At 51.4% G+C, this 15437-nt stretch overlaps 1 protein-coding gene across 2 annotated transcripts in view; it reads right to left on the reverse strand.

Annotated features, from left to right (window-relative positions):
- Positions 1 to 2192, reverse strand: part of TMEM9 (transmembrane protein 9) — an 8113-nt gene extending 5921 nt beyond the window's left edge. The window contains exon 1 of one of the 2 annotated variants that reach the window (XM_027904761.1): positions 2153 to 2192. The gene's annotated coding sequence lies outside the window, so the exon portion shown is untranslated. Of the gene's footprint in view, positions 1 to 1935; positions 2070 to 2152 lie in introns of those variants that run through there. The other variant, XM_027904762.1, reaches the window with a different exon arrangement.
- Between the last annotated feature and the right edge of the window lie 13245 nt (positions 2193 to 15437).

The following is a 15437-nucleotide window of genomic DNA, read 5'->3' on the forward strand; positions in this document are numbered from 1 at the left end:
TTACACAGATCCCAAGAAACACTCCTCTCTGAAGAGCTTCCACACGCCCTAGAAACACACATCCAAACTACCCCAGCCCCGCAAAAACATTCCTGATTTCCTTACAATTTAACTTGCACAAAACCTCCTGTTTCTCTCTTGCTGCTGTGGAGCCCTGCAACAGGTATTTTGCTGCTAATAGTTGTGCTCAGTAAAAAATACAGAAGCAGGAAAACCATGGAGCAAGAGTGACCTAAAGATACAGAACCAGGAAAACCACAGAGTGGTTTACAAGTGACCTTGCATGACACTGGGCCCTCACTGCTGTCCTAAAGCTAAATACACTTTTGTGTCATGAAAGTTAAATCACTCACCTTCTGATACTCGAAAGTTTTGCTGCTGAAGTGTATTTGCCTTTCATGAGCCACGAGCCATGGGAAAGGGGTGGAATATTCCTAAGTATTCCAAAGTGATTCCCAAACCTCCTTTATCCCAAGATACTTGTTCAGTAAAATCCTGACTTTACAATTATTCCAAGCTGGCAGCTTGATAAATTCATTAATCACAGAACCCCAGAATGGTTTGGGTTGGAAGGGACCTTAAGGATCATCTCATTCCAGCCCCCTTGTGCAAGGATAAAGTTGTTCCAGAGACGTGTGTTTGCACAAGTCCTTAAGAATATTAATTTCTCTGCACAAGGCCAAGCTGGCCTTGCCCAGGCTGGTGTTCACCCTCAGGGGCAGAAAAGGAAGAGCAGGTCTTGGGGACCTTGGGACAGCTCAGAAAAGCCACTTCAGCAGAGCTTTACTGGGGAAGGGAATTAACACTTTCGTTAATCAGCTCCACGTTAATCCCACAGCTCTCTCCAGGTACTTCTACTCCATCACCTGATGTTGATTCCATTGGGATTTACATCACTGCAAAATTCGCTGCTTTATCTTATGTCAACACTATAAACTCACATAATGGATTACCAAAACCAAATTCCTTTCTTTTTTATCTAAACAAAACACCAGCCACTTCTAACAAGCTGGCCTGCCAAGATCAACCAAAATGCATTCCAGTCCTATCACCTCAGCCCAGGATTTATTAACCCTTTGCACCAGAGTTTCAACAATCTCCTCAAACAGTGGCAGACTTTCCTGGCAGACTCCCCTGCACATCAGGGGTTCAGATCCTCATCACAAACCTGGGGAACAGGACTGAGCTGAGCTGCACGTCCCCCACTGTATGTGGGTTTGCACTTTGGTTTGAATTTTTAACTCAACAGTGGGGTGGGTGCCTGGAATTGAGTTTTAGCTCCTCCACTGAATTCAGAACATCTGGATGATTCATAAATGACATTTTAATAAAAGCAGGGGAAAACTTCTGATCTGTTCTACCCTAAATAAAAACTCAGAATGGCACCTGGACAGAGTCCACCCACCGTGAACTGTAAAACACCCACGGCCACACAAAGGATAATTTATCTGTGGTTCTTTCTAAGTCTGACAGCAAAGGGGCATGTGCACCCGTGCCTTAAAGCTACTGTGTTCCAGACAATCAGCCCAGCCCACAGCAGACATCTGTCCAAAAGGACATCCACCAAAAGGTGGTTCAGGTGAAGGTCCTGGGGCTGTAACTGAGTGTGGCAGCCTCCAGGAATGAACCCCTAGAATGAGCCCACACACCCCCACCCCGTGCTCCTTCTCCCAGTAACCTCCTCACCCCGAACATCCCCATCCCTGGAAGTGTTCAAGGCCAGGCTGGACAGGGTGCGGAGCACCTCGGTCTATGGAAGGTGTCCCTGCCCAGGGCAGGGGTTGGCACTAAAGCTCACTGGATGAGCTTTAGGGTCCCTCCCAACCCGAACCACTCTGGGATGATTCTGTGAACATCACCCGGAGCATTTCTAAGACTGCGGTGGATTTGGTCCCCTTTTCCACCATGTGTGCTCGAACCACCCCCGACACCGACCGGGTTCCCCTCAGTTCCCGCCGAAGGCCCGCGGATGCTCAGCCCTCCAGGGGCTCCCACAGCCCGGCCTCCCGGGATGTCTGTGGTGACCCAGGCCGGCCCCCTCCCCGAGCTCCCCCGCAGCCCCGGAGGGTGAAGCGGAGCGGGGCCGTGAGAGGCCGTGAGGGGCCGCTCCCCTCCCCGCCCCGCCCGCCCGAGCGCGGCCCCCCGGCCGTACCTGCCCCTCACACGGCCCGCGCCGCCGCCACAGCCCGGCCCCGCCCCGCGAGCCCCGCCCCCTCCCTGCCATCCCATTGGCTGCCGAGCGTGACGCTCCGTGACAGGCAGCAGCCATGGCCAATAGAAAGGCAGAAGATCCTGGCGGGTGCTGGGGATGTGTGTGCGCTCCCTTCTCGCCCCGCAGAGCGGGGGGGACGGGGCCGAGGGACGGGGCCGAGGGACGGGGCCGAGGGACGGGGCTCGGGCGGCATTGCTGTGGCCGGGCGGCGTTCGGCGGACGTGGCGCGGGCAGCTCCCGCTGGGCTTCCATCGTGGGGCTGGGCCGCCCCGTCCTGGGATTGAGCCGCGGGACAACCCCGCTCTCCCCTCACAGCCCCATTTTCCTTCACAGCCTCGGGCTCTCCCCTCACACCCCGTTCCCTCTCAAAAGTCCCGTTCTCCCCTCAGGCCCCTGCTTCCCCCTCACAGCCCTGTTTCTCTCTCACAGCCCCGTTCCCTCCTCACAGCTTCGGGCTCTCACCTCGGAGCCCCATTTCCTCTCATAGCCCCATTCCCCTTCACACCCCGTTCTCCCCTCACATCCTGTTCCCCCTCAGCCGCTGCTCTCCCCTCACACCGATGGTGCTGCTGTTGTGCCCATCAGAGGGGAAATCCCGGGCCGCAGTGGTGCCCTTGGTTATGTTTTTGGCTGATTTATGCTTATAGATGATATTGGTGATTCTCCAGGCTCAAAGGCTGCAGTCCTGCCATCAAGCTCTTGTATTAGAGATCAGTGACTCATTTAGTCCTGTCCTTGTTCCAGAAGAAATGCTGGGCCGTTCCAAGGCCATGGGGTCTTGTGTTTGCCCAAAGAGAACATTCCTGAGAGATGTGGCTCTAGAAGTATCTCAGTTTTACCCCATTTTCTGTGTCTGCACCTTTCAGATGTGCAAATAATCCTCATCCTTGGACCTGCTGCAATGGCAGCTCCCTGGGAGGCTCTGCTCTGCAACTGGAGGGGTCGAGGTGATTCTCTGGCATTTTGCTGGTTTACCTGGTGCAGATTTACCTGGTCTGTGATGCTGGATAAAGTCAGGATCTAATTCTTTTTCAGGTAAAAAAATCCACTGATAGAAAAAGGGACCCAAACTTCTGGTTTAACCTCTAGAAACAGAATCGATTAGGTTGGAAAAGACCTCCAAGTTCATTGAGTCCAACCTGTGACTGATCACCACCTGATCAAACAGACCAGAGCACTGAGTGCCATGTCCAGTCATTCTTTGGACACCTCCAGGGGCGGTGACTCCATCACCTTCCTGGGCAGCCCCTTCCTAAGTTTAACAACCCTTTCCAGGAGGAAATTCCTTCTCATGTCCGACCTGAACCTCCCCTGGTGCAGTTTGAGGCTGTTTCCTCTTGTCCTGTCCCTTGTTCCCTGGGAGCAGAGCCCAGTTTCCCCTGTCTCCCCCCTCCTGTCAGGGAGTTGGAGAGATATGTTCAGCCAAAAATACATGGGAATCAGAGAGGAATGTCTGGGAGATAGTTTTGTGTTTCTGATAGTTTTAACTTTATAAAAGAATAAATGAGACTGTTTTAGTGTTTGCAGAATGTACTTGCTGTGGAGACTGCCAGGCTTTAAAACTGCTCCTTGCCGCCAGTATGGGAATTGCCAGTGTAAAAGTGTTTTCATAGAATCCCAGAATGGTTTGGGTTGGAAGGGACCTTAAAGCTCATCCCGTTCCACCCCTTGCCATGGGCAGGGACACCTTCTACTATCCCACTATCCCAAGCCCCATTCAGCCTTGGACACTTCCAGGGATGGGGCAGCCACAGCCTCTCTGGGCAACCTGTGCCAGGGCCTTACAATCCTCAAAGGGAAGAATTTCTTCCCAATATCACATCTGACCCTGCCCTGTGGCAGTGGGAAACCATTTCCCCTTGTCCTGTCACTACATGCTCTTGTAAATAATAGTGTAAATAGTTTTCTCACCCCATTGCTGTAATGTGTAAAATCCTGGCCCTGCCATGGCTGCATTCCCTCCCCACTCACTGGAGCCTGTACGGGACTGTGGCCTAAGTCAGCTGGACTGATCCAAGGAAATATTCCATGAGAATAATCCTGGGTATTAGATGCACAAAGGACCTCTAATTCCTTCCTCCTACTCCAGCACTGACGAGCGGAAGAACCTCTTTGGTGCTAACTCAGAAATGTCCCTTCAGAGCAGAGCCCTGGGCCTGGCCAGGCACTGTCAGTGCAGGTGTAAAAGCCACATGACCATAGGGATTTTCTGTTACTGACTTTCACCAGACTGGTGAGGAGGTATTTTCATCTCCTCTGACATGCTTGCTGTCACAGCAATCTGTTCTTCTGTGTTCTCTTGCAGCCCAAAGGTACCTACCAATGCTTCTTGTGGGGCTGGAGGAGGCTGGATTGACACTTGGAGGAAGCAGCTGAACTGGTGACAAGACACTGGAAAATGCCCTTGGAGGAGGCAAAGAAATGGCCCAGTCAGCTGAGAGACGACATGCAGAGATCAGGTTTTTTAGATGATCTTTAGCCTTAAAAATGGACCCAGCCAGTACAAGATAAGCTTGAAAGTTGCGTTTCAGTTCAAGTCCCTTTTCCAAGAGACTGGTTTCCGATTCCTTGGATGGGAGGGTGAGCTGCATGTGCATTTCTTGCATAGTGATGGGAGAGAGATCTCACACACACCTCCAGGAGACCATTTCCTGTTCCCTTCCTTGTGGTTTTCCTCCTGCTCAGAAGCCTTTTTGCCTGTCCCGGATAACTGGGACACAGCAGGCTCAGTTCTCTTCTGGAAGTCATCCCTGTCACTGTTTTTAAAGCCCAGTAGCAGTGGCAAAAGAGAGTTTGCCTGGAGGGAGCAGGATTTGCTGCTTTATTTCTCCCTACCTGTTGCTTAGCTTTGTGCTCATTCCCAAGTGTTTAATGTTTCCTGAATTTATTGGTGTGTCTAATGCAGGTCCTTTCAAAAACCTCTCCAAGAGTAGGTCCTGAATCCTTACTGAATTCCCAGTAATTTGGGTTGACTTTAGCCACTGACCTGCAGGGATCTGGAACTAACACAGTGGTCTGGCAAGAGGCTTCATCCTACTTTGGAGACCTTGGGATCAGCAATGGTGCCATGGGGCTGTTCATTCCCCATTTCTGCCTTTGCTGGCAGCAGACAGGTGAGAGGGGCCTCAGAGGTGCCTCCCATGGGCCGGTGTCCTGGGAGCAGAGGCCAAACCAAATTCCTGTGGCAAGAAGGGAAAGGGAATCGGAGATCAGCACAGGAAACAAAGAAACAAAGAAACACAAACGTGCGAAAGAGCAGAAGGACATCAGGTGTCGCTGTTAATGCCCTGAACTGTCCCTGTCCCCTTACCCATGTAATGAGGCCTTGCTGGCACTCGTGGTGTCAGTGCCTGAAGGACAGGTGACATTTTTGTTAACAAGGCTGAGGACACACGGGAACAGCTCGTCCTTGTTCTCTGTGGACATGGGTGTGGGTGACAGCGCTGCAAACCTTCCGGCACAGCACTGGGCTCACATCACCTGCCACGTATTTCAAGGGCAACTTATTTTAAATTGTGAACTCACAGATTGACTTGTAAATGTTCTAGAAATACATCCTCCCATTATAAAAACACCGTATAATTCAGGGAGGAGGCATTTCATTTTTTACCTGCAACAAGATGATCTGGTCTTTGTATTAAGAGCAAAGTGAAATGCTTTGAGAACTGTAAACAGACAAAAGAAGATTTAAAGGTTCTTGGGCATTGGGCCAACCTACAGGGCTCTTCCTTTGTAGGGTGGTTGGTTAGACCAAGGAACAGCAATTCTCTTTTGGCTGTCAGCTCCCTCACAACCCCAAGGAAGTGGTTTCTGGTGTTGTGCCTCAGTTTCCTCAGTCAGGGCTGCGAGGGTGGCTGAAGAGCTTGTGAGGATCACAAGACCTGCTTGTGAGGGTGAGTTCCTGAGGGCTCCTCTCAACATGAAAGACCTGATGGTCTTAAAAAGCCATGGAGAGGCTCATGGAGATTTGTGAGCACAACAAACCCTGTGAGTCACAGGCGGGAGCAGCTGGTGTGTGCGTGGGAGTTGACAGAAGATGTGGCTCTCCCAGCACGCTGGGCTCTGATAACCTGGAAGATCCAGTGTCACTGTGTGTGTCACAGTGTCACCATGCATCCTTGGGTCATGCACAGACAGGATGGTGTTGTGAAGGACCCTCTGTCAACCGTGACTGTCCCTGGGATGGGAACAGAACAACCATTAATGTACCAGCCATGGGAGGGTAGATCTGGACCATGGAACTTGGTGCTGGGTTTGTGGCTCACAGCTGTGCAGCAGTTGAGTTGTGATGGTGAGGAGACCTGCGGTGTCTCTCGGGGTGGTGAGGGGAAAACAATCCAGACATGACTGATACCCCAAAGGGCTCCACTTGTGCTTCTTCACCTTAGCTGTGTTTAACCATTTCATAGACTGCTTCTGGCCATGGGCCCACACTGCTTCTCTCTGCCTGAGCTCTATGCTTTCCCAAGTAAACAGAGGCCTCATTAGAGGGAAAAGGGAATTCTCTGGTGCTACAGGTATTTTTTCAAGAGCCGATGCTCTGTCCTGGAGCATGGGAGCCTGTTGTGGTGGTGCAGCCCTGCTGAACTACATGGGAGCTTGAGCAGTACCTCATGGGCTGGAGGTTACTCTATTGGAATGGGCAGGGAACACACTCTGACACAGCTGGGGCAGATGGAGAGAGACTTCACAGAGCCAGCCCTCAAATGTTTTTCACCTTCCAAGACAGTGGTGTAGAGCACTGCCTGCAGCAGAGACATAGCCCTTTTGGGTGTGTAGATGTCTGTGAAGCACCAGTGACACCCTTCCTGCTGTCTTCCCACTGATGTGGGATGTGGGGGAAGAGGGGAAGGGATAAAATCAGGCTGGTGGTGGTGGATCCTGTTTGTGAGACTGAGTGGCCGCAGCCTCTGGTGACTCCTCCATCTGCACCCCGTGGGCGTCCCTGGCAGTCTGTCTCCTCCTGACTTGGCAGAGGAACACTGCAGTTGGCACTCCTTTCAGTGACACCTGATTCAGCCAAAAATAAGTTTTTCCAAGATTTTTGATGGAGTTGCATGAAACACCCAAAAATTTATGCCTTAAGTGTCTTTTTGGCCTCAGGCCTGACGGGGCTTGGTTTTACCTTCTATGGTCATGCAGGAGGGCTGCAGTGATCCCAGCCCAGCTCACACTGGGATCTGCTCCTTAAGCCTGGTCAGCTCGGAGCTGTTGAGCTGGGCTGGTGGTCAGGGATCCCTGCTGCTTCCAAGTGGGTGTCCTGGTTTAACCCCAGCTGGCAGCTCAGCCACTCACTCACTCACTCACTCACTCACTCACTCACCCCCCTGCAGTGGGATAGGGGGAGAATCAGAAGAGTAAAAGTGAGATAACTTGTGTGTTGAGATAAATCAGTTTATTAAGTAAAGCAAAAGCCCTGTACTCAAACAAAGTAAAACAAGGAATTCATTCACTGCTTCCTAACAGCAGGAACAGTGGGGGAGAATTCTCCACGTGAGATCAAGGAAGTCTCTCCTACCAGAGATCACTGCCTTGGAGGCAGTTTGTAGCCAAGTCCCCATGATTGGGAAGGGTTGCTCAGTGCAGCACTGGATCACATGTCTCAGCCCTCTTCCAGCTTGCACAGCTGGGGTTTTGTTTCCCTAAAAATTCCCGAGTGGATACAGAATTCATCATCTTCTGACCTGCTGTGCTGAGTCACTGCTAAGCAGCTGCTCTGTTTTGGAAAGGATAGAGGGATTTCTGGGGAGGCCCCTGGGCAGGATGAATTTCTTTGTGTCAAAGGGCTGGTGGGACTGGGAGGGGGCTGTTGTTATAGCATCCCACCTGTATTTGGCTCCTTTGGAGCAGGGTGCTCTGCAGAAATGTTGATAGAAACTTGGAGAAATGACTCAGTTGCATTTGGAGGAGGTGATTTTCAGTGCCAGTAAAAGCTCAGTTTCTCTGGCAAAGAAGAGAATACAAAAATGTTAATAATTGGGCAAGTTCCCTCAGTGAAACCCAAATGTTGTTGTTCCTTCTCAGCTCTGCCATCAGCCTTTAATTTGGAGGCCCCAGACGGGCCATCCCTGTATATCCAGCAATGTGAGGGGACTTTTGCCTCTCCCTGCAGGGCTGACCTCAAGGAGGAGGAGAACCATGGAGACTCCAGCTCATCATCTTCTGCATGGCCCAGCCCTGGAGAGGGCTGAGGGTTTGTCAGGGGGGTTTGCAGCTCTTGGAAAAGGGACAGAGAATGAGCACAAGCCTTTATTCTGTTTTACTTGGAGGAATTAAAATGTAAGCCAGGAAAACAAAGGACAGGCAAGTGGGAAGCTTCTGAGGGCTGTCTCCACAGCTTTTGTTGTCATCTGTAGTGAAATGCATGTATTATGATCAATTAAAGAGACATATTACAGTCATTTGGCATCATTGGTGTCACCCCAGCTGTGCTGAAATGAGCCCAAACTGTTGTGTTTCCAGCTGGGGGACTCCTCTCCAGGAGGGATTGCCTGGGGTGTGGGGTTTCCCTGTACGTGATCTTTTCGGGTCAGCCTTGCTCCCCAGAAGGCAGTGACACTTTTGCTCAAAAATATTCCATCCTGTCTAAATTAATCTTTTCGTTGCTAATCTGGGAAGTAATGAGGTCGTGGCACGGCAGGCGGTGCTCTCATCACACATGGGGGTTGTATTAAAAATAGACATTAAAATAGAATTTCTTGGGTCCTCTCAAACTGATCCTGGACCTTTGTCAAGAGATGTCCACGCTTTGCCTCCCCCAGCATTCCTCCCTCCTTGGAATGCTGCTTCCCTCACGGTTTTTTGATTAGCATCTTGCTGCCATAGATATCATTTCTCAGATTATATTTCACCTTCCCCTTTTCTGTGTCCCACTGCAGCCACAGACCAGGACAATCCCTCATCCTGGTCTCAGCAGGGCAGGAGGGGATAATGTTGCTGACAGAAGACTACAGGAGGCAATTAACAGCCTCTCAAGCAAGTGGGCCTGATTGGATACGGGTTATTCTGGACTAAACAAAGAGCCAGTCCATAATCACAGAATCCCACAATTGTTGTGGTTGGAAAGGACCTCTGGAGATCATCCAGTCCAACCACCCTGCCAAGGGAGGGTCACCTGGAGCAGGTGACACAGGAATGCATCCAGGTGGATTTGGGATGTCTCCAGAGAGGGAGATTCCACACCCTCCCTGGGCAGCTCTTTCAGGGCTCTGCCATCTTCCATGGAAGGAAGTTCTTCCTTGTGTTGAGGTGGAACTTCTTGTGTTTTAGTTTATGGCTATTGCTCTTCATCCTGTCACTGGGCACCACTGAAGAGTCTGGCACCACCCTCTGACACCCACCTGAGATATTTATATCACAGAATCACTTCTCAAAGAGCCTTCTCCTTGGAGGGGAAGATAAAGGAGGGCCTAGGCACAGAAGCTTATCTGCATTTCTGCTCTGGTGGCTTTCTGCTTGGGCAGGATTATTCCAAGAGTAGGTTCCAAGTGGTATTTTTTGTTAGGAGTGGCCTGTGTGGGTGTGACACACCACACCTGAGTGCCTCCACATCACCAAGGCTGTGCTGGATGGTTCTGAACTTCTGTCTCTGCAGAACAAATGGTCCCATGAGCAGTGGGAATGAGCCAAAAATCCTGTTTCCGTCCATTGCTCTTTTGGACTCAGTGTAATGCAGAGCAAAATTCAGCCCATGGTGTAGGTATGAGGAAACCCTGGACAGGGAAGGATTTGCCCTTTCTGTGGAGACGTGGGTGTTTTGCACTGCTGGAACCACAAACCACGAGAGCAGCCTTTGTGCAGGGAGAAGGCCAGCAAGTATCTGGTGCAGCATTGGAAGATACTGGGGGTTACTGGGAAGTGCTGGTAGGTGATGGAAAGGCTGACACCAACATCAGTGAGTGCCCAGCATCTCCTGAAGCTCCTGAACCTGCTGCAGGGAGGTGGAGTCTCTACTGGAGCTTTGCTGCAGGCCTTGAAGTGGTCCAGAGGTGGTGGGAGAGCTGGAGAAACTCTATCTGCTCCAGAGAAGCAGAGGGGGCTCTGAGTTGCTCAGTGACCCACCAGGCTGCCCACCCTTACAGAGCCTGTCCTGCTGGTGCTGAGCTGTTTACTCACCCCAGGCTCCCTCCAAACGCCTGCCCTGGCCTGACAGGTATCTCGTGGGTGGCCATCCCAGTCCCCCTCCCAGCCGGCCCTATTTCTGGAGTTCAAATGTTGGCCGGTTGGGGGGGGTGAGACATTTGAAGCACGAGGGCCTGTCGCCGGGGAGGGGGAGGGATATTTATCTGAGCTGATGAAACTTCTTGTCATTGCCCAGGGTTAGGAACTCTGCACATGTGTTCTGAACCATCATTTCCAGGGCACGAGTGGGCTTGTTATTCAGGACAAAGCAAACAAAGAGTTGTTAAAGTGGGAAGAAGGATTTCTACCTGAATAAATTAGACCCAGTTATCACCACCTGCATGGCAGTCACATGCCAAGGGCTGAGATAACATCACTCCCTTTCTAGTTCAACAGGCTCCTTTGGCTTTTCCAGGCACAGAGGGGAAGTCACTCAGCTGCAGGTCAGATGGGCAGAAATCCCTCCCTGGTGATTTAAAGAGGTTTCTGTTACTGCCTCCATTCTTTCTTTTGCCTTATCTACAGAAAGCTGCTGCTGGTGACCTGCAGTTGCTCAGCAGGAACTTTGCTGCTTCATCTTCAGTGGTGGTTTCCCCAAACTCTTGGATGAGGGCCTGGGGTGTGCTGTGATTCCACCTTAGATCTCTACAGGTCTTCTACCTCAAGTGCAACAGAAATAGGAGAAGTTCTCCTCAAAATTGGTCTTGCTGTGGTGGGCAGATTTCACAGCCCCTCCTCAGTATTGGTGACCCTTTCCTTAGTGGGAATGCTCATGACAGGTAATAAGGGATGGCCAGATATCCCATAGGATTGGTGGCCAATTCTGCAAGGTATCCCGGGGCAGGGACCCCCACTGTGTTCACAGGGACCAGAGTAGTGAGCTGTGATCCTACAAACAACTGCTGTTTTTATTGCTTCCTCCCATGAGAGCCAAAAATTGCTTCCTCCCAGGAGAGCAAAATGAGAAAGCCAAATTGCTTGCTCCCATGAGAGCTGTGCAGGTACAGTGCTAGAAGAGTTTGGGCTTGGATTAGAGACTTCAGAAGTCCCTTCCCTTTTGTGATTCTGTGTTTTATGACACAGACATGACTCAAGGCATTGCACAGACACCAGTGACTGGAGGAGCACCCCTCTGTAGATGCTGGCCCAGAAGGGATTTATTTCTAACCCAAAGCAGGTAACACTTAGGTGTCTCTGCAGATTCACCTCCTGTATGCCCAAAAGCAATCTCAAACCACTCAGGCCAGACATAGTATGACAGGCACACCTGCCTTGAGCACTCACCCCCCGGGTAACCCACAGTTCAAGTGGCCCCAAATGGTGCTGCCACTGCCACCAGCCATCACAGCTGCTGGAAACCAGGTCCTGCTGCTGGCTGAAGGTTCTCTTGCTCTTTGAGACTCAGGAAACCCCTGACACAGTTGAGAGAGCCAGGGCTGGAGCACCAGAGCTGCTGGAAAAGAAAGGTACTTAATTTCATTGCTCTTTCTGCTCCTTAGACAAACATTTCAATGCAGGAGGACCTTTTAATTCACTAGAATTTGGCCATGTGTGCCACTTCTTACAAAGTCAGTCCCTTTTTGGGGGGCCTTAGGTCTTTCCACAGGGCTGACGAGCCAGATACTGTGTGTGTCCCCTCCTGTTCTGGGGAGAGAAATGAATTTATTCACCTACCTCAAAGGGCTGGTGAAACAGCTAGTGCTGGTCACTCATGTGAGTGATACCAGGAGCTGGAAGGGGCAACTGGCAGGACATTAATGGCAGCTTGTTTGTATTCTGAAGAGGCCAGAGACACATGGCACCAGAGCAGAGAGGGATCCGTGTCCTCCAGGCTCTCCCCCAGTACCCAGAGTGGTGGCCATGGTTCTGCACACTCCTGGAGGAGAGGCTGCCCTGACCCCTAAGCTCTTTTCCTTTGGGCAAGTCCTGCAGGGCAGTGGTGCCCACCCATCCACTCACCCATTAGTGCCAGCTCTTTGTGACACTGGTCAGGTCACCCTCTGTGTGCCACCCACACACCAGGTCACACCTCTGAAGTCTGAGGGCAGTACCAACGAAATGTGCAGTGGGGAAAGTGCGTTCATGCTCCTCTGACACTGAATCACAGGATCATTTAGGGTGGAAAAGATCTCTGAGATCATCGAGTCCAACCTGTGCCCCATCCCCACCTTGTCCCCCATCCCAGAGCACTGAGTGGAACATCCAGTCCTTCCTTGGGCACCTCCAGGGGTGGGGACTCCACCACCTCCCTGGGCAGCCCCATCCAATGCCTGACCACCCATTCCAGGAAGAAATTCCTTCTGGTGTCCAACCTGACCCTCCCCTGAGGGAGATCTCCCTTGAGACCTTTTTTCCTGAGCACAACAAAGCTGCAGGGGTGGCTGCAGCAGGACCTGTCTTCATCAAAGCTTCATCAAATATGATTCTCAGTGGTGAGGGGAGCACAGCCAGTGCTTTACCCCAAACCCCTCTCTTGCAGAGGAACATTTCTCTGACCAGAAAACCAGCCCCTGTCTGTGTGCTCGTTCAGGCACTGGCAGCTGAGCCTGACCAGAGGTCAGAGCTTCAGCCAGGCTCGGCTTTCCTGCTCCAATCTGGAGGCTGTGACAGTGGTGCTGGGCAAACAGGAAAGGGAGGTGAGGGAGCAGAGGGGAGAGTGAGTCTGTGCCCCTTCTCCGCAGCCTTCTCCCGCTGCAAAGGTGTTTATCCTAGTGACAAGTGCTGTGGGCCTTTCATAACTGCTGCATTAGCAGAGGATCAAGTGGCACTTAATGGGAGCAGTCTGCCTCATGAAGTGTGATGGAAAAGGTCACCAGGGTCGAAGGGAAAACATTTGCAGCAGGCTGACACAAGCCTTGGCTTCTGCTTGACAACAGGTGTCAGTTTTATGGGCTGCCCTCCCCATGCAGCATTTTTGCTGCTCTCTCTCCATCCATGTGTTGGCTCAATGTTTTGTACTGGCTTCACGGAGCATCTGCTGAGCTCCGTGGGTGGCACACAGGGAATACAGCCCACTGCAGAATGCAGGGAAAAGGGGATCTGAGGCCAAAATGTTGGCTTCTGAATGAGGGAAAACCAGGGAGTCAGGGGTGTGGCAATGCCTCCTTGGGAAACTGCTCCAAGCCAAATGGGCTGGTTGACCATGGCTAGGCTCTTCAAGGGCACAGTAAACAGCTTCTTTCCTCAAGGCTGCTGGTTTTGCTGGATTTTGTCTCTTCCTGCTGTTGGACCTACGTTGGGTTTGCTGAAATGAGGTTGTTTGGTCTCAGCCAACCTACAGTTTGAACACCCCCAGTTTGTCCAAGCCGGCTCAGATCTTACTACTGCCCCTGGCAAGCCTGTCCCTGGAGTCACACACATATTGATTGCTTTGCCTGTCTTCTCACTCTCCTCTCCTGTTGCTTTTGGTGTCCCATCTGTCTTACATGTTTTCATTTGGGACAATGCGAGGTGTTCAACCCAGGCCAAGTTGCTGATGACAAGCTAATTAAAGACCCAGCAAGGGAGGAGCAGTCTAATGAGGGAGCAGTGGGAGGAAGGGCCGTTTGCCAGGACTGTGCTGTGACACTCTGGCTCAGTGGAGCTAATTGTGTGTTGTAATTGATGGTCCAGGGGAGCCATTTCCCACACAGACTGTAGGGCAGAGTAACAGAGACCTGTTTCCATGGCATGTTCTGGGAGGCTGTGATGGGATCACAACTTCCCAGCTCCAGTTCTTCCTCTAGGGGTGAATCCTTAGCTTTAACATGGGGTTACACTGTTCTACACCTCTGCAAATAAGTGATCTTGGCTATGTCAGCGGAGACAAAAAGCCTGGAGCAGGAAGGACCTCTCAGGACTAGCAGAGGTCAGGCTGAAGGTCCTGTGCTACCCAGCAGCCCTGACCACAAAACACAGAATCACAGAACCATTTAGCCTGAAAAGGCCTCCAAGATCATCGATTTCAATCATTTACCCAGCACTGCCAAAGCCACCAGGAAGCAGCAGAGTCCCTAAGCAGCAGAGCCACACATTTTTTGGACACTTCCAAGGATGGTAACTCCACCACTGTCCTGGGCAGCCCGTGTCAGTGCCTGACAACCTTTCAGTGAAAAAATTTTTCCTAATATTCAATCTAAACAGGCCTTGGCCAGCTCACCTTCCTGCAGTGCACAGCACACAGAGAACAACGACCAGTGTGAAAGGGAGGTGGATTCTGGCATTGGCTGGAGTAGATGCTCTGCTGGATCATTTCTTTTGGAATGTGTGTGCTGGGGACTCACAGGTTACCCCATGTACTCACAGGAAGCCAGCACCAACAGCCAAGCCCTGCAGCTGGTGCTGGGCTGCTGACAGAGCTGTTAGCAGGGCACTGCTCTCAGCACCCACCCTGTGTTCCCTTCTCCCACTTCATCCAGATCAATGAAAGTGAGGCAATTCTTCACCTCTGGGGGATGATGCAGTGTGAGGAAACACTCATTTATGAGCATAAAGAGACTTTAATTGGTTTTACTTGTTCCCATGATGGATTTCTTTTCTGTATGGTGGCACTGAGATGTCTTTGATTACAACCAAATTACTCAGTGCACCTTACCAAAAACTGAGAAATTACTGAGAGCCTCTGCATGCTCTCTGAGGCTCTGAAAGGGACTGTGGACTGTAGGGCAGTTTTGTCAGGTCATGTGTGTCTTGTCCTAAAGTCTGGAGAAAGATTTTTCAAGTAGTTGCCTCAGGAATGCTCATTTCTCAAGTTAAACCCTGCAAGAGTTCTGTGCTTCCCACCTCCTCAGGGAACAGCCTGGGAATTCCTGGTCCAGCAGAACATTCCTAACCAAAAGGCACAGCACAAGGGCTGTGTTGTAGCAGTTGTGTTTGGCACAGGCTCTGCCAGGGATCTGTTTGCAGGGAAAGCTCCTGTCCTTGGAGCCCAGGGGTGTCAGAGGGTGCACAGAGCTGCCTTCACGCTGCCCCTGCGACCTCTCCTCACAGCTTCTAAAATTCCTCTCACCAAGGGGGGTATTTCCTTATTATCAACACCTGCTCTGCTGGCAGCTTGATTGCCAGCCAGGTGCTGAGGGAGGAAGGGACACTCCTTGGGTCACAGCTCTCCACGTTCTCGGTCCCA

This window comes from Empidonax traillii, unplaced genomic scaffold (genome assembly GCF_003031625.1).
Source record: "Empidonax traillii isolate 1590-97213 ecotype Southwest subspecies unplaced genomic scaffold, ASM303162v1 scaffold1085:size188410, whole genome shotgun sequence".
NCBI lineage: Eukaryota > Metazoa > Chordata > Aves > Passeriformes > Tyrannidae > Empidonax > Empidonax traillii.